At 40.2% G+C, this 17,958-nt stretch overlaps 1 protein-coding gene across 2 annotated transcripts in view; it reads right to left on the reverse strand.

Annotated features, from left to right (window-relative positions):
- CNTN1 (contactin 1) overlaps window positions 1–17,958 on the reverse strand; it is a 201,165-nt gene that overhangs the window by 100,349 nt on the left and 82,858 nt on the right. The gene's annotated exons all lie outside the window — the stretch shown is intronic.

Here is a 17,958-nt window from a genome sequence, read left to right on the forward strand (position 1 = left end):
CCTAATCGTGTTTCCTTAAGGATTTGAGAAGCTGACGTTAAAGGTTCAGAGAAATTTCTTGCTTCTTGAAGCTGCAAAGGTTATAAATACCATCTCAAGGGCAGTGCTCCAACCTCTAAAAGTCCAAAGGTGACAAAGCAAATCCAATGACATTTATTTTCAAGACACCCATTATTGAAAGCTTCCATTTGATATTTAATGCTTCCAATCCATCCATTTCCTAATTTTACTGATCTCATACTTTACTGTGTGCTTTTGACAATATCATAGATTTATGTATAATAAAAAGTGAATCTTCAACTTATCATTTTAAAATAGAATCACAGAATATCCTGATTTGAAAGGGTCCCATCAAATCCAACTCTTTCCCAGCACAGGGTCATCCCCCAAGAGTCACAACATGTGCCTGGGAGCACTGTCCAATCCCCTTCTGCACTCTGTCAGGGATTGGTGCTGGGACCACTTCCCCAGGGAGCCTGTTCCAGTGCTCAACTACCCTCTGGGTAAAGAAACTTTTTCTAATATTTAACCTAAACCACCACTGACACAGCTTCAGACTATTCCCTCAAGTCCTGTCACTCATCACCACAGAGCAGAGATCAGTGTCTGCTGCTCCTCTTCCCCTCACAAGGAAGTTGTAACTGCAGTGAGGTCTCCCCTCAGTCTCCTCCTCTGCAGGCTGAACAGACCGAGTGACCTCAGCCACTCCTTGTATGGCTTCCCCTGAAGGCCCTTCACCATCTTTGTAGCTTTCCCCTGGATGCTTTTTAATTGCTTAATTTTTCTTATATTGTGGCTACCAAAACTACACAAAATATTCAAGGTGCAGAGCAGAGCAGAACAATGCCCTCCCTTGCCTGGCTGTGATGCTGTGCCTGATGCACCCCAGAACAGGGCTGGCCCTCCTGGCTGCCAGGGCCCTGCTGACTCACATTCAACTTTCCCTTGACCAGGTCACCCAGGTCCCTTTCTGTGGTGTTGCTCTTCAGCATCTCCTTTCCCAGTCTGCACATCCAGGGTTGTCTCATCCCAGAGACAGAATTTGCAGAATTTGGCACTTATCTTTGTTAAACTTCATTCAGTGCTGATTGTCTAGCCCTCTAATTTGGTTGAGGTCTCTCTGAAGGGCCTCTCTGAGGGAATCAACAGATCCTCACAATTTAGTGTCATCAACAACCCTATTTAATATACCTTTGCACATCCAAGTTATTTATGAAGATTTTGAGGAGCACTGGCCCTAAAATGGAGCCCTGTGGAATGCCACTAATGACCAGTCACCAACCTGATGTCACCCCATTCACTGTAACCCTTTGTGCTCAAACCATGAGCCAGTTGTTCACCCACCACATGATGCATCTATCCAGCTGAGTGCTAGACATTTTATCCAGAAGCATTCTGTGAGAGACAGTATCAAAAGCTTTATTTACTGAAATCCAAAATGATTACATCAACTGGCTTCCCTTGGTCAATTGGGCAGGGACAACTGGACAACTTAGTTTAAGTTCTGCAATTTTTTTAAATTCCACAAAGTTTTAATATCAAGCATCTGCATAGATAACTCTTACAGCAATTTCTAACCCATCCAGGCTGCAATTTTGGGAAAAATATACTGATGTATTATGTAACCTGAGATCAGAGAGGATGACACCCTCAACCAGACACCTACTTGCAGACAATCATCTGAGATTCTGCAGTTTGGAGAGGCAGCCCCAACTGGATTCCAGCCTACAAACTGATGTAGTCTAAAGCATGGCAGATCTGCAAAAGCCTGAAGCACTCAGAACACACAGAACACAGAGAGACAGGCCCAGGGCCTGGCATCACTGCACTGCCAGCTTCCTGTGGTATAACTGCTGTGCCCGCTTGTGATGTGTGGTGTAGGAATGGCCTAAATACTTCATGTCTGAGCACTAACTAATATTCACAGAAAACAGATGGGTTGGAGGAGTTTCCAAATGCTCTTATTTGTCCTCGTCCTGCTCCTGTATGGAGTATCTGGCAGCTGTACTCTAATGTTTTCATTTGTTTTGAATCAAGCTTCTCTCTGCTCCTGTCCTACCCATTTCTTTTTTCATACTCTGCTTGTGACCATCAATGCATATGGGTCTGTTTTAATTATGAATCTGCTTGAGCAGGGCAACCTGGCTTGGCTTATTATAATATTTACCTGTAGGTCCTGGGAGACTTTTTTAAGCAGCACTTTCAATGCTAGATTAATCTGTTACCTTGTTCTACACTATGGTTTACTACAGAAATCCTCTTAGAGGTCTTTAAAAAATTTAACCATGGTTTAAAATAAAATAAAGAGGATTTTCTTTAAATGTGACCTCTGAATTTAGCCAATGAAGTTAAAAACACTTCTGCAAACTGCTCTGGTTTGTGTAACAAAATAATTCAACCCCTAATAATTGTGTTCCTTCATCTCAGAGAATTGTGTAGGTCTTAAAAAAGTCTAATCAATCTGAGCACATTCCATTAAAATCAGAAAACATTTCATTTAAAAGACAGAAAATGAAGGCAAAGTCTTTAAATGACTCAAGCATGTGTTACACATATATGTGAGAACTTGTGTATATACACACACTGAAATATAACAGATCTAGATTGTTAAAATAAAAAAGACTGACTTGCCTATTCTGATCTGATTCATCACCCATTTATTATTTAAATCTGATAAGTATCTTAGTTTGATTCAATGTCATAAATGAATATTTCTATTAATGCTTAATAAGGCATAAAAGTTACCATGAAAAAGCCCTTCTGACCACTGCAATTTACGGTTGCTAGAATTAATATCAAAATGAAATTATTTAAAGAGAATTGCATGCCACTGAAGTACAGAAATTAATTTTCTTTTTTTTTTCCTGAGGTATTATTTTAAACTGAAATCTAGACTAAGATTCATCTGTATATTATGACTTCCTGATGTCCATTACAATTCCTTCAAGCCCCTCTAGTTCAGCTATTTTTTTTCTCTGATTCAAAAAATCAATTTGGACCACCTTCTCCTCATATTCTTTTTATTCTAAGTAAACATTAATAACAAGTAGCTCAGAGACAAAAAGGAATTAAGTTTGTTTTTTATTAGCCTTCTACAGGCTTCATCTGCTTGTACCAAATGCTCTGTTCACCACTGCAGCCACAGCACAGTGCATTACTGCTGTGATTGGCTACAGCAGCAGTCCTGATAGCCTGAGAAATCTTGATGGCTTATCTCACTGCCAAGGGATTCTGATGAAGAGCAGATTGAGAAACTTGACAGAAAAACAGTCAAGAGGTTTCCTGCTGTTTGGTTTCCTGCCCCACTCTCATTTGATGCCTCTCCAACACCTGATTCAACCCTATATAAACCTGGAACTGCTTTATATACTGAAAAATCTGAGAAGCAAAATATAGATTTTTGTAAGAAACTGGTTAGCCTCACTGAACAACCAGTCCAATCAAAGGATGACCTTCCTGAGTTTAATGACTGAACTACAGCAGTGTTTGAATAAGCTAGACACCAGGAAAGAACACCATTGTATTCATGTTGGACAGAAACCTTCAAAAGTTTGAAAAAGGTCCTGCAAATTGAAATAGGGTAAAAAAAAAAAAAACCAAACAAAAAAACAAAAACAAAAAAACCCTAAAAAAAAAGCAAAGCACCAGCACAAACAAGATGGCCTAACTTGCTCAGTTCTGAATGAATGAGACAGGAGCTTTAAGACTTAAGAGTTCAGCCTCCAGAGGAATTTTTAGCCCACAGAGTTTTAATTCTCCTCTGGGTCAGAGGACAGAGGGCACTTTTTGGTGCCATCTGCTCTGGACTCCAGATCTGTGACAAGTGAAATACCACAGAGCAAGTTCCACCAGAGGGAATTTTGGTCTGCTCATCACTAAATGTGCTTGATGAACTTCAGAGCCTTGGTAACATCAGGTAGGCTCACACGTGTCTCGTCATAGGTACATGCTTGATGTCACCAGTGAACCTGGACAGAAAAACCTGGACAATCTACCTCCTACTGTCTTGAAGACATTTCATTGATCTGATTATCATGGATAATGCACTAGATGCTTTCCCATCAACCTTGTACTAAGAGAGCAAGAAGCAAAACCCAGACTTGTCCCTGCTTGTCATTTAGAATGAATGACTTCACAAGGCCTGAGTGCTGTAAGAATGAAATGCAAGGGCAAGAAGAGATGCTAGTTTCATAATGATATAATGTTAAGGACTTCAGAGTTACTTCTGGTCAGGACAAATAAAAGTGGGACTGAAAGATTCCTTACAACTTCTCTTAAGTGAAATCTTTGAAGATATGCTGTCCCTAATAAATTCTGTTGTAGGTTCCCCTGCACCTACAGACTAGCTGGAACTGAGGACAACAAAAGAACTTTAAAAAAAAAAAAAAAAGTCTTAGTCACAAAACTTGCCATGCTGCACTAAAACCATGTGTAAGAGCACATTCAAATTGTGTGGATACTTCATCTCAGAACAGCAAAGCTGGAGGGCAGTGATACTATATGTGAGAAATGAGGCAGAAGGAAAGACTTGGTTTGGTGCCTAGGCACGCTTTCTTTACATGTCTCTGATCTAATGTATAGCCGTGGTAAAAAAGAAGCAGAGAGAAGCAGGAGACTTTCCACTCCTGGGCATATGATACAAGGTAACTTAATGTGCACAAACGCATTAGAACAGGGATGGCATCCAGAAACCAGACTTCACAGATAACTCTTCAGAGAAGTATTTAATTCCAGGATCAGTTTTAGAAAAATAAATTGGCTTTTAATAGAATGAAATCTATACCCACCAAAGGAGGGGTATTCTGGAACAACCTTCCAAAGAAGGAGCCCATAACCACTCTTAAAAACTGAGATATTTTTGAAAGAAGTTATACAACAGAACGCTTTCCTTATTCTACAATCCTATATTTTAAAATAAAATTATTATTAATAAAGCACTAGAGAACACTAGATTGAAAAAATTAATTCAGAAGTAAAGAAGGAACAATCTGAATACAGCAGCATTTTATGTTTCTGGATTTTGATTACCATAAGCTCTTACTTAGGCACCAGCAGTTTTCCAGATCACTTTTGTCAAGCGCCATCCTCACCTCCTATTCGAGTGAGTATGTGGAGGTGTTCAGCTTCACTTTATGATCAGCTTCCCATGCATCCAAGGTTTGAGAGGCCTAAGGAAATTATTCATGTCATAGTGAAAAGTAATGCCACCATTCTTCAAATAATCATAATGAAAGATTAACCACGAGACCCTTGAACCTTCCTGCAGTAAAACTGGCAGATGGGGCACAAGAGGACTCAGGCAAACATGCAAGCTTCACTTCTGGATCCTTTTGTAGAGAACTGTGGTGTGGGGGGATCAGTCCAGGAAGCAACCAAATGAGTACAGAAATGTTCTCCTACATTTCAGAGCTATGGATTGACACAGACTTATGCTTTAAGTCTTTTTTCTTGCTTCTCCATCCTGACTGCACAGCCCACAGGCAGCCACAGGACACACTTCTGGCACAGGTTAATAAGGGACAGGCAGACAGAAGCACTATCTCAGAATTCTGAATAATCAATATTAACTATTGATTTTAAATAATAGAGTGGTATAAGCATCTTTACTTTCAGCTGAATATTTTGGGTTGCTTTGTCAATATAGTTGTGCAATGTAAGTGTATGGACACAGTCACTCTGGTGGAACATCTTCTAAGGAAGTAATTTATCTTAATTATGGCAGCATGCAGGGCAACCTAAAATAACATTAGACAATTTATCTAGAAGACATAATAGGCCACTAAAAAGTAGTTAAGTGATGGCTTATGAGAAGGGATTGTTAACTTGAGGGATAAGGGATTTACAGCTATTCTTCTTCTATTAGTAGCAAATTTTGGGCTAAAAAAAATAACAATATTTGCAATTAACCATTTCTTGGACAAGACAACAGAAGAAGTTTTTCAGTTGGACCCCTTAGACAAAATACTTAATTTTCATTTCAACATCTTAACTTTTTTAAAAATTATATCCAAATAATTTACAATCTAAACATCTCTTTAAAATGAAGTGCTGGAGATGATAATGTCTAAGCATAGTGCATAAATCACAATTTGCACTCTTTCTGGGGAGAGAAAGAAGAGTATTGCTTGCTGAATTTGAAAACAGCCCAAGCTCTATTAACTCTATATCTCAAAAGAAATTAAAAGAGCAAAAATTGTGATTCTCATGGTATAAAGCCTTAAATATGCTCAGCATTTAGTTCTCAGCCTCATCATAAATAACTTATAAAAATCAACTGAGTGCATTTTAAGTAGACTGATCTATATTGCTTGAATGCTGTATATATTAAAAATATTATCTACAAAAATTAGCAGGAAAAACCTTAAAGCTACTCTTAAAGTTTTAATTTATCCCAAGCTACCAAAATATGAATAATTTTTAAATTAACCAGCTGTTATCTAATTTGAGCTGTTTCTGAACTGTCAAAGAAAAAACATTCATCCACTTCTATTTTTAGATTGTTTTTACCTTTTATAATATGTTGGAGCCAATAGGAGAATCTTACTGGTATACAGGGGAAGGATTTAGATGAATCAATTTGCTTCACACTTGCTTACAGTTTGCTTTTAAGATATTGATTTCAAAAAATGGCTGTGACTCTACACAACACCACTCACAACCTCAGCTACTGAGAATTTCTAGTTACATTTTTGATGTTAGATCAAACAAACACAGCTTGAAGATGAATTTTAGTTTTATTCACTCAAAGTCATACACAAGCATGTCATATGGTTTGATAATGAAGAGAGCACTGACCTAACCATCTTTCAGGTTCTCTGCCTATTCCAGACCCTGGTGGCATTCCCAGAGTCTTTTACTCCAGTGACAAAGCACACCACAGGCCACAGCTGCCTGACAGATGTGGCTCCACAGCCCATCTAACTGAATTTGAAACCTGCAAATCTGGGTATTTTTCCTGTGGCTGAAAAAAAATTAGGTGACCAAGCACAAGTTTTTTAAAATCCAACTACTCAATATTCATTAATAAGAGGAATTGGATCAAATCAGTGAAATGACCACACCCTGAAATTTAACCATCATTTTCAAACGTGCAACTCATCTCAGAAATCCCTCATCTCAGTCTGCTGCCCCAAAGACATCACTTCTTCCCCTTATATTTTACTTAGTTATTATTTGTACATTATTATGAATAAATGAAAATTTTATTTATTTATTTTTTTATTTATTATTATTTTGGCTTCTATGAACATACACACCTAAGCCACTGGTGTATATATCTGGTATGTTCCAGCACAGACAGTACTGCTGAAATGTCTCTGAATAATTAAGTACAGTAAGTGGGTTATATGTAACCACTGCCAGCTGGGCTCCACACAGAAAGAAATACTGACAAAGATGCATAGAATATTCACAGAGATTTCTGACATTTTTAGTGCTGGAGAAAGTCATTAAAATCAAAGACACAGCTATCATTTATGCTACAGTAAAGTCATAAGATTCCTAATGAAGGCTCCAAAAGCTGCTGTTCTGCATGCAAGAAAAACTATAATAGAGTTTCCCAAGCATTTTATTCCAAATAAAGTTTAATAAACATGGAAAGAATGAAGCATTGCTATGCTCACATTAAATCTGATGAGCTTGAGTAAAATAAGAGCTTAGCATTTTTGTCCTTCATTGCAACCAAGAGCAGAGCCCAGTCCTTGTATTTATTCCCCATGACAAATCCTCACTCAGGAAGGAAGAAGGATTACCCTGCACAAGTACATGGCACCTACATCTAATGACTCAATTCACAGGATCAGGCTACTGGGCAGGCAACAGGTCTTGTTTCACAACAGGCAACCTCTAGTGACCAGTCTCATTTTGCCATTTGTTCATTTGGTCTGAGAACCACTGCTGTCAACCACTTGAAGTGCCTCTTTCATCAGAAGTTATGGATGAAACTTCATTTAATGTAATTGAAAGTTTCTGGATGTGCACAAAAATCAGACTAAGCATAGAATGTCACTACAAATGGAAACTACAGCATTAAATGTATCCTTTTACTCCTGAAAAAAGATGTCTGGAGTTGTTTTTTTTTCTAATTCTCATCATAACTTTCACTTTTTAACAGAATTTAATTAAAAATTATTAGTGCAAAATATTAACATTTATATAGGGCTCAGTTGTCCATACTTCTTTCAGGCTAAGAGAGAAAACAAACATGGGAAGTGTAGAAATGAGCAGCACACATATGCTTCTCTTCTTTTCCTCCAGTCTCCATTAAAAATAGTTGACAGTATAAGGCGTTCTATAATTCATGGTAAGATGCATGCCAGAACCAGGGAAACAAAGTCACCTGTGAAGTGTCTGCAGGCACAGCAGAGATACAGTAAAAGAGAAAAACTCCTAAAAAGTCACCTTGGAAAGCACTAAGGCACAGCACTTATCTTCACTGTGGGAAACAAAGAGGAAGCACATTATAGCATCCAAGACACCGTGGTAGTTAAGAGAATGGAGTTTCTCTGAGAAAGCACATATTTCTGGTTTTAAAATCTTTTATCTTCATACTTTCCCTGTTTGAGGTAGTTTTGACAGAATTTTCTAAACTCCCACTGGATTGAAAACAAGAACATATTACAAGTGCAGAGAAAAGTGTCATGAGATTGCTTTTCCAAGCATTTGAAGAGAAAAACCAGTTCAAAAAGAGATTAAACAAATTCCTGGTGGACGGGTTAATCACAGACTACTGAACACTCACCAGCTGGCTCTGGATCAGGGATTCTCTGAGTAGCTGAAGGCTGGAAGGTAAAGCAGGGGAAGTATTTGTTGCTAGTGACTGTTCAAGCTAGGATGCCGGACTAGGTCTGGTCCAGTACAGTCCTCCTCATGGCCTTGCATTGCTCCCAAAAAACCTGAACTGTATCCAATTTCACCCAAAATATCTTGTGGGATACACTAGTCCTGTGTGTCTCTGATAGGTATAGATGATCTGCAGGAATGATGGCAGAAAAAGAGCCAACACTACCAGTTTTCTGAATACTACTAAATGCTTACTTGCATGAAGTCCTTGGCAAAGGTTCTTTACCAGATTCTGGAAAATAATTCCAGATTCCACGTGAAAGTTAAGGCAGTATTTTTATTTTTAAATGTATCCCAAATAGAGATTCAAAGGAGAAGATATTGGGGGGGAAGAGGAGGAGAGAGTCTGTCACCTTAGTATGTGATCCTAGATATAGCTTGACTATAGCTCCTGCAGTATATGTAAGCAGTACTTTCACACCCAAGTGTGTCTGTGTCTATTTAGATTTGGACTGGTTTACTTTATCTGACTCATGTGTGAACATGCCTTTATTTTATAGAACATGCAATGTCTAGAAGGATTTCTCATTACTTGCTCTATAAGATTATAGCAAACAAAGCATTAAAAACAAACAAATATCCAAAATGCCAGCCTCAAAATCATAAAGATGATCCTGCTTTGTAAAATACTAGTAAGTGACAGAAGGTACGCATCCTCTGAAGAAACTATCACCAATACCAGGAACAGTAACCTCCTGACTTTGGCCTGTAGTTTTGGCTTGTGGCATAACCCAGAAGGTGCTGAGGACTTTGGCTGCATCCCAGTGCCTGTGATCACCTGCATATGGACAGCTCTACTGCCCAGAACTTCCACAGTACCACACATTGCAGCTTGTTTGGCTGCCAGCCACACCGCTGGCAGACCCTGCACCGTAACACCTGAGAACAACATGCAGGGCAACACCAGGGTGTATCTAATCTGCCAATCCTGCCCACAACAGGGCCCAGAGAATCTGACCAGGATGCTGCCCCACACTTCCCCAGAACACCCTGTCCTTACAGAACTTGGGGATTTTGGAACTTTCTGCATCAGACTTAACGCCTTTCTGCCTAACAGTCTTTAATGGATTGCTCCTCTGCAAATTTGTCTCATCACTTTCTCAGCCTGTGTAAGAACGTTTTGCACCTATACACCCTGTAGCAATAACACAAACAGTTTAAGTGTTCCTTAAATTAAAAATACTTTCTTTCACTTATTCTGAAGCTTTTCTCACGACAGAGCAAGATTTGAATGAAATAATTACAAGAACCAGTGACAGTCACTCCCTTCTGCACACTCTGCATGCTCCCCTCACCCATCTGCTTCCAAGGCTAAAGACACATACTTTACATCCATGCTACTTAATTTGTTTTCAAGAGTCAGGTTATTGCACTTCACAACAAAATTCTTTCAGTTTTATATTTCTTGCAATGCTGCATCAGGCTTCCTCCTCTCAGCAATACCAGAGAACTAATCAGACTAGATATGAACAACTGGAATATAGTAAATTATATCTGATGAATCAAGCACTTCTGTCAGGTGCTTCCTGTACATAAACTGAAGGACACTAAAATATCTAATACCAATATGAGAATTATTTGCTCTATATGGGTATAATTCAGGAGTTTAGTGCTTCAGTGTGTAAGAGTCAGAAACTTTTTGTAAAATACGCGTGTCCTCTGTTGCTATCAGTGTTAGCCCCAGTTCAGGAAACAAGTAAATCTGGAGGACTTAACTGAAATACAGCTGGAAAAGGCATTCAGCAGTAAGCCGCTATTTTTGAGGTAGATCCTGCTCCCATCACTGCAGGTATGACTACAGCCTTGCTCACAGAACTAGGGCAAATCCTGAGCATGAAAGGCAAAGTACCCTTCTCTTGGTAGGCAGAAATGCCCAGCAATGGAGTATTCCAAGTGCAGAAGATTGTTGCATTTTCTTGCTTTACAAGGACCATGAGATGACATAAGGCCTCCTTAGAAAAACTTTATTTATATGGTTTTCCTTATAAATTAACTTTTCTCAATTCTGAAGCTCTGTTGTGGGTTGCAGCTGCTTGTGCACTGCCATCAAGATGAGAACTCTTCTTGCCTATTTAGTAAATTAATCAATAAACTACAATTTCATAGAGTACATGTAAAACCCTTGGGATGCTAAAAATAGACTGAATGATAAATCTCTCTTTCTGGATTTTTCTATGCTTCTTACTACTAAAACCATGAAGAGAAAATACACAGGAGAGTATCATACATCATTGGTGTCAAATTATTAATTAGAAAAGTCTAACTTCTCTGATGGGAAAGCTGCCTGCAGATTTCAAAGCAGGTATGAAGGCTAGGAGGGCAGGAAGAGAGGAGGGGGCAACACGCTTTCCCTGAGCATTGAAGCTGCCTAGTAAGAGGATGAAGAGCTTATGCTCAAAGGTCAAAAGGGAGGATGATGAGCCCTGGCCCCAGCACAGATGCTCGGGGTGCTTTGGGGTCTGAGGGGCTCTCACTACATGAGCTCTGGAACAGGAAAGCAGAAGAGGCAGAGCAGAGAGGCTAGCTCTAAGATGAGCAGTTGAGAGGAGGAAGGAAGAAGGAGAGAAACTCAGCAGGAACTGAGGTACTGGTTTTTCTCCTGGTACATTGGCTCTGCTGAGCATGTTCCAGTGCCAACAGCAGGCTGTCCCAGCAGATTAAATTGACTCCATGCAGACACAGCGTGCTGGGAAGCATCAAGTGCTCCCCTAGTTAGGGTGGTGTAACAGGGGAAAAAACCCCACTGGAACTCAGACACCTCTGGCTTGTATAGCACCTTATTCTTTAACCTCTAAGGAGACTAGTAGCTAACAACTATTTCTCTATAGCTCTAGCAGAACAAATGCCCCCTTTTCCATCCCCAGGTACTTTTCAAATGGATGCTTCAAATCAGGGGAAAAAAAGGGAAAATCAGGTCAGGAGCTCTAAAAGATAAATGGCAGAACATTCCTATTTGCACTGCAATGTTTAGTTCTGGTAAAGACAAAGCATTAGAACCAAGTAAATAGAAAAACTATTATTTTTTTCTGGAATAGCAGCCATGATCAATACAATGCTACATTACCATCACAAATGTAGTAATGCCCTAAAAAGCCAATTTCTGATTTCCTTCTGTCTTAACCTAAAAAAGCATTTATTTATGTGGGTTAACATCCCAAATTTTCTTCCTTTCCATGAAAAAAACCTGCAAAACTCCCAAAGTATGATGTTGCTACAGGCAAGAGATCAGAAACTACTGATCAGAAGATCAGTGTTGGCAGTAGCAGCCAATGTGAAGATCCTGAGATACAGTTAACTATACTTACAGTTAACTATAAGCTACAGAACTATAACCAGTTCAGGTACAGCCCCTAGGCTTGGCTTACAGCCTCCATGGACAATGTGGTTGTCTGAAACCTTAGCTGTGGCAGGAAACCAGCACCGTGCTGGGTTGAGGCTGCCACTGTCAGGTGATGTTGAGCCCCATGAATCCCAGTGCAGAGAAGCAGAGGGGATAACATTTCTATGCTATTATTTCTATTAATATTGAACTTTGTTTGAAGTGTCTGATTCATGCAAGAATATAACAACCATAGAAGAGATGATTGCGTTGCCTGGACAAATCAAAATTTGTACAAATGTAATTCTATGTTACAAAATACCTGAACAATACCTATCAATGCTATCAGTAATTCATGTACTCCTCATTTGTGATATTAGATTCACAGAATCACTTAAGTTGGAGAACACCCTATCCTAAAATATTGTGAGAAGTTGGGAAAGCTGTGACTAAACAGATGTCACTGTATTCACATAACAAAACTGCTCCTTATGAGACCTTCAAACCCTACCTCAACCTAAATCTTCCAGTCACTCCAAGCAGACCACTCTGATAAGATCTGAGGGAATCTGGAGGTCTTGCTTTTCCTTGCATGGCCTCCTTTTTTCCATTCTAAAACCTCCTCCTTCTGAAAGACAGCAGAAGCAGCAGCAATGGATGGAACCTTCTACTGGTTTCATTCCCATTAAACTACACATGAATATAGCAGAAAGGACTCAATTTATGTTACTCTAAGAAACAGGTTTTCTAAAAGAAGTGAAAAAAAGTAAAGCAGAAATCCTTCTGATACTTCTGTCCTATTTGGCAAGAGAAGCCGTCTGTCAGTTTCCAGCTCACAGCCCTTGGCTGTTTCCCGGCTGAGACTTCTCCCTAAGGCTGTCCCTGAAACATTCTCATCAAAGAGCACAAGGGAACAGCATGCTCTGCCCCAGGAGGAAGACAAAGACAAGCCAAATTTGTGACCACTCTGCAGTCATTCCCCGCAGCTATGAAATCCCACTCATCCCCACTAAGAGCATTTTCAAAGGGGCTCAGTCTTCCAGACCTGGAAATTTAAATCAAGAGCAAATTTAGGAAGAGTCTGGTTCCAGCCCTACCAAGAAAGGCTATATATTTTGGTCCAAAAGATCAGTTCAACCTTCCCTGCACATCATAAACTAGAATCTGTCACAGGCTGGATACAAGGTCCTGAAACTTCTAAGCACTGTCTGATGAAAAGTAGCTTAACATATAAGCTCATTATTTTGCCTGTCTAATGAATTAAAAGACTAAATTTTTTTCAGATGTCAGTGTTTTCCTATGAGGAAATATGGCCTAAACTTTCCCCAAGTGTCTGCTGGGATATAAAAGTGAACATCATTACCAGAACTAGATATGCACGATTAATAACACAGTTTTTCATTTTCATCAGATAAATTAATGAAATGTTGTATTTAGTTTCTAACATTACTTTCTGGTCAGTAACAAGTATGAAGTCTTGTGACACAAAAATGTCAAACTGGTGGCATTCATCTGATGTCAAGAGCAGCAATAACACTTTCACAGTCTGTTGGGTTTCTCCACACAGAAGCAAACAAGCAGCCCAAGGGTAATCTATTTCATCCTGTAAAGGGTGCAGTGGGAACAGCCTTGTATCTAACATATAAGATCATTGCTCCCATGCCTTTGAAGAAGGACTCAGGATGGGAGGTTGGCTGCTGGACTGAACAGGAACAAACATTGTGGTTAAGTCAGATTCCAGCACCCAGAAGAATGGCCTGTGTTTGAACTCCTGATGCAAATTTTGGTGCCATTCTGTTATGCAGTACACCTGCTTCCAACATCAAACCTTGAGGAACAGATTTTGCTGTTTACGACCATTTTATTTTCTGCTATACTATTCCTCCAGTCCTTTATGCTTTACTGTACCCATAGCAGACCAAGTTTTCAGATACTAAACTAATTTTTAAAATAAAGAATGCAATGTAGCTCAAGAATCTCAGCTGAAAAATTCTAAGTAATTTCACCGACCTACATTAATCAATGCATTTGCAGCCTCCAGCCCAACAGGCAGGTGAGTAATTATTTTTAAAAAATAATCTTCAGTGTGCCAGGTTTTTTTTTTTTTTCTTTTTTTTTTAGTAAAAATGCTACCAGTATAAATCCTATGACACAGTCTTCTCTTACCAGTTTCTCCTAAGAGACTCAAGACCTCATTTCCAATATATTTCGATATTACTGTACTGTGAACAATGTTTTTAGCAAATGATAGAGAAGTTTCAGTTCTCTTTTTGCTCAGCTCAGTCAAGTGAGTTTTTGGTGCTATCCATGAGTGAAGTTAACTGAGCTCTGTAATCCCTTTAATTCTATCCATACGAAAATGCTAAAAGCAGGAAAACGTGTCTATTCTCAGTTACTGCTACAAAATTAGTACTTAGGGAACAGACTTGTTGAGCAAGCAGGTGTTACATACAGATATATTTTTTGTTAATGAGCACTGGTAATGTATCTGTATGTTATGTGCTTTAAATTATTTTGTGCAATTGCTAATTGTTAAGTATCTTAAGACCTATTTAACCATTCAAAAGCAATCTCATTATTCTCAGTAATTACTTCTCAACTATGGGATAAAATGTAAAAATAAATAAATTACTAGAATCAGTGTATAATACAGTGAATTACAGGAAAAAATAATTTTTAATGTGTTATGAATAATTTAGAAGCACGCTTCTGCTTGCAAAAATACATGCTGAAATACTACCTTACAGCTAATCTAGTATTTTGTCACCTTTGGAACAATACCAACTGCATGATAATTTAATATACATTAATTCTTGTTATTAATTCTTCTTACTAATATGCATTAATTATGCTTTCTCTTTATAGGAACAAATGCAAACCAATATTGAGCAGAAGAAAATTTTCCTTTTACTTATCACAAGGCCATAACTCAGAAGTATGACAATGCTACTTTACTGCAACGGGGAGTGAGAGGTGATCTGTGTTCATTTGAGTTCACAGGATGCCTAAGCATCAGCTCCTAAAGCTCCTGATTTTACTACTAGTCACCCATTCAGTTACTAATTGAACAGAATGGATCTGCTCTACAGCCCAGAGCAAGAACAAAATCAATAAGATTTGGTAGCATGCATCAATTCTCTGACTGCAAATATATTTATCAAAAGACAATTTTCCAGAATTAAGTCCAAGTTGGTTAAAATTTGCAAAGTTGCAAATTGAGAAAACTGAATGCTGTAATTGAATCTTTGGCTTTATAATGAGAACAAGAAAGACAATATTCCAACACGTAATTGATGGACACTTCCATCCGTATTAAGCTGCTTTTTTTTTTTCTTAACAATATCCCTTACTAATAAGATGCTTGCAAGATTGTTCCTTTTTGACCCTTTTCTCTGTATAGCACCATGGCTTACTTATTGGTATTTTAAATTATATAATTACCCAATTATCTGAGGAGATTGTGCATCGGAACAACACCACCACCATCAACGACTAAAATCTGTTCTTCCTCAAATTACCTGTATTAACAGCAAATAGTTGCTGGGCTGCCTTTGCTTTCCTCTTTTTATTCAGGCTGTTTGCTCTGCAGTGACTAAAATATTTATGTATGCTCCTCTGAAAATCTCAGCGACTAACAACCATGGTCCCTAGGCAATTTCAATGGGCCCTGGATACCTCTCTGAAATGCACTGGAAACCCAACCATTATTTTTTAGACACTATTCGTATTCCAGTTCCTTACCTTTAATTAATATATCTGTTTCCTCATTAAACAGGTAGTTTAAGTACCTCACCTTCAATGTGAAAAAAACCGAGAATGTTGTTATAACATCCATGTCCTGTGATTATGGCTGTGATGCTTTTTATTTACAACAAAGAATGCAAGCAATGTTCACTCACGGATACATCTGGATATAGTAACAAAGCACTGCAACAGCTGAACCATACTTCAGTAAATCACATATATTCCAAATTCACTATTTGAATGTGCAACCCTTAAATACACATATGCGAAATTCCCTCTCACAGAAATACATTTCTATTAATTCACTTAGTTTCCATGAAAACTGAAGTTAGGTATTCCCTAATTAACTTGAATGAATGGAATTTACGAGGTTTTTTTTTCTGCTGTTAGTTATTCTCATTTTTACATCTGTTTTCACAGTCGAAAGCCTGCCTAATCTGCAAATTATGCATTTCAGGTAATAGTTCGTGGCAGCACAGAAAATAGAGCAAATCCTCCATTGCAAATGAAGAGTGACTAGCATCTTTGCGAGCAGCCAGCTATCTCACGCATCTCCCCCGTTAGTACCACGCGAGCTATCCCCGCCGCGTTCCGGCCCAGAGCTCGCACGCCCAGCAGTGTGTTTGCCTTCAGCCCACGCGAGAGCCAGGCTTTGCCAGGCAGGGCTTTTAACCCCCTCTGGGTGCGCTTTCCTTCCCTCTGGGGCTGGATCTCGCCGCCGCGGCCCCTCCAGGGCCGGCGAGCCCCGCCCAGCCCCGCGCTGTGACTCAGCATCCCGCACTCGGGCCGCGCTCGGCCGGGCCGCGCCAACACCCGGGCCCTGCCCCAGCCGAGCCCTGCCCCATAGCCGAGCCCTGCCCCATAGCCGAGCCCTGCCCCAGCCGAGCCCTGCCGCCACCCGGGCCCTGCCCCAGCCGAGCCCTGCCCCATAGCCGAGCCCTGCCCCATAGCCGAGCCCTGCCCCAGCCGAGCCCTGCCGCCACCCGGGCCCTGCCCCAGCCGAGCCCTGCCCCAGCCGAGCCCTGCCGCCACCCGGGCCCTGCCCCAGCCGAGCCCTGCCCCAGCCGAGCCCTGCCGCCACCCGGGCCCTGCCCCAGCCGAGCCCTGCCCCAGCCGAGCCCTGCCGCCACCCGGGCCCTGCCCCAGCCGGGCCCTGCCCCAGCCGAGCCCTGCCCCAGCCGAGCCCTGCCCCAGCCGAGCCCTGCCGCCACCCGGGCCCTGCCGCCACCCGGGCCCTGCCCCATAGCCGAGCCCTGCCCGCACACTCCCGGAGCTTCCCCAGCGCGCAGGGCGGGCGGTGAAAGGGCGAACCCCGGGCGGCAGCAGCAGCAGCAGCAGGTGGGGTGCGGCTCCCGCACAAGGAACGCGTTCCCACACACAGCGGCGGGTTCAAAACTGCCGCTGCAGCCCCACGATGGCTTGGTTTCACTCGGGCAATACTAACAATGCCTGATCTCAGCGTTCTTCCAGCTGATTATTCTGTAATTAACACGCAAACATGCTGTTCACTGAGGGTTCCGTATGTGTTTCCGTGCAAATGTGGAATAAGGACTCGGGGATCCAAAACTGGCCCATCAGGCGTCATTAAATGCAAATGTAAAATTACAATGTAAACTCAAAAGAAGAAGGCGTTTACCCATCCTGCTGTGAATGCCTCTAATGCTTACTGGCAATACCTTGCTTTTTGAGATCACATAGGAAATAGCTTTCACGTTTATTAAACTAGCTATTTCTCAATACTCCCTGACAATATATCTCTTTGAAAGTATGGGTATGTCTTCAAGTTACTAAACACAAAAGTTAAAGCATTTTTACTCGTTTTTCCAGAATATGAAAATCTACAAGTGCAAAAACTATTAATGATACAGATTTTTTTCAGCATTTACTGTGGTAAATAATTTAATTTAAAAATGTAATTTAACTTCTCTTCTTTAAAAAGGTGGTATTTTTACTGTATATCTATATTAGTTAGACAATTTTGTTGAATATATCCAAATTGTCAAATTACAAAAAATGTAGAATGTTTTGATTTTTTTTTAAATATTTCCAGCAAA

This window comes from Oenanthe melanoleuca, chromosome 1A (assembly GCF_029582105.1).
Source record: "Oenanthe melanoleuca isolate GR-GAL-2019-014 chromosome 1A, OMel1.0, whole genome shotgun sequence".
Lineage (NCBI taxonomy): Eukaryota > Metazoa > Chordata > Aves > Passeriformes > Muscicapidae > Oenanthe > Oenanthe melanoleuca.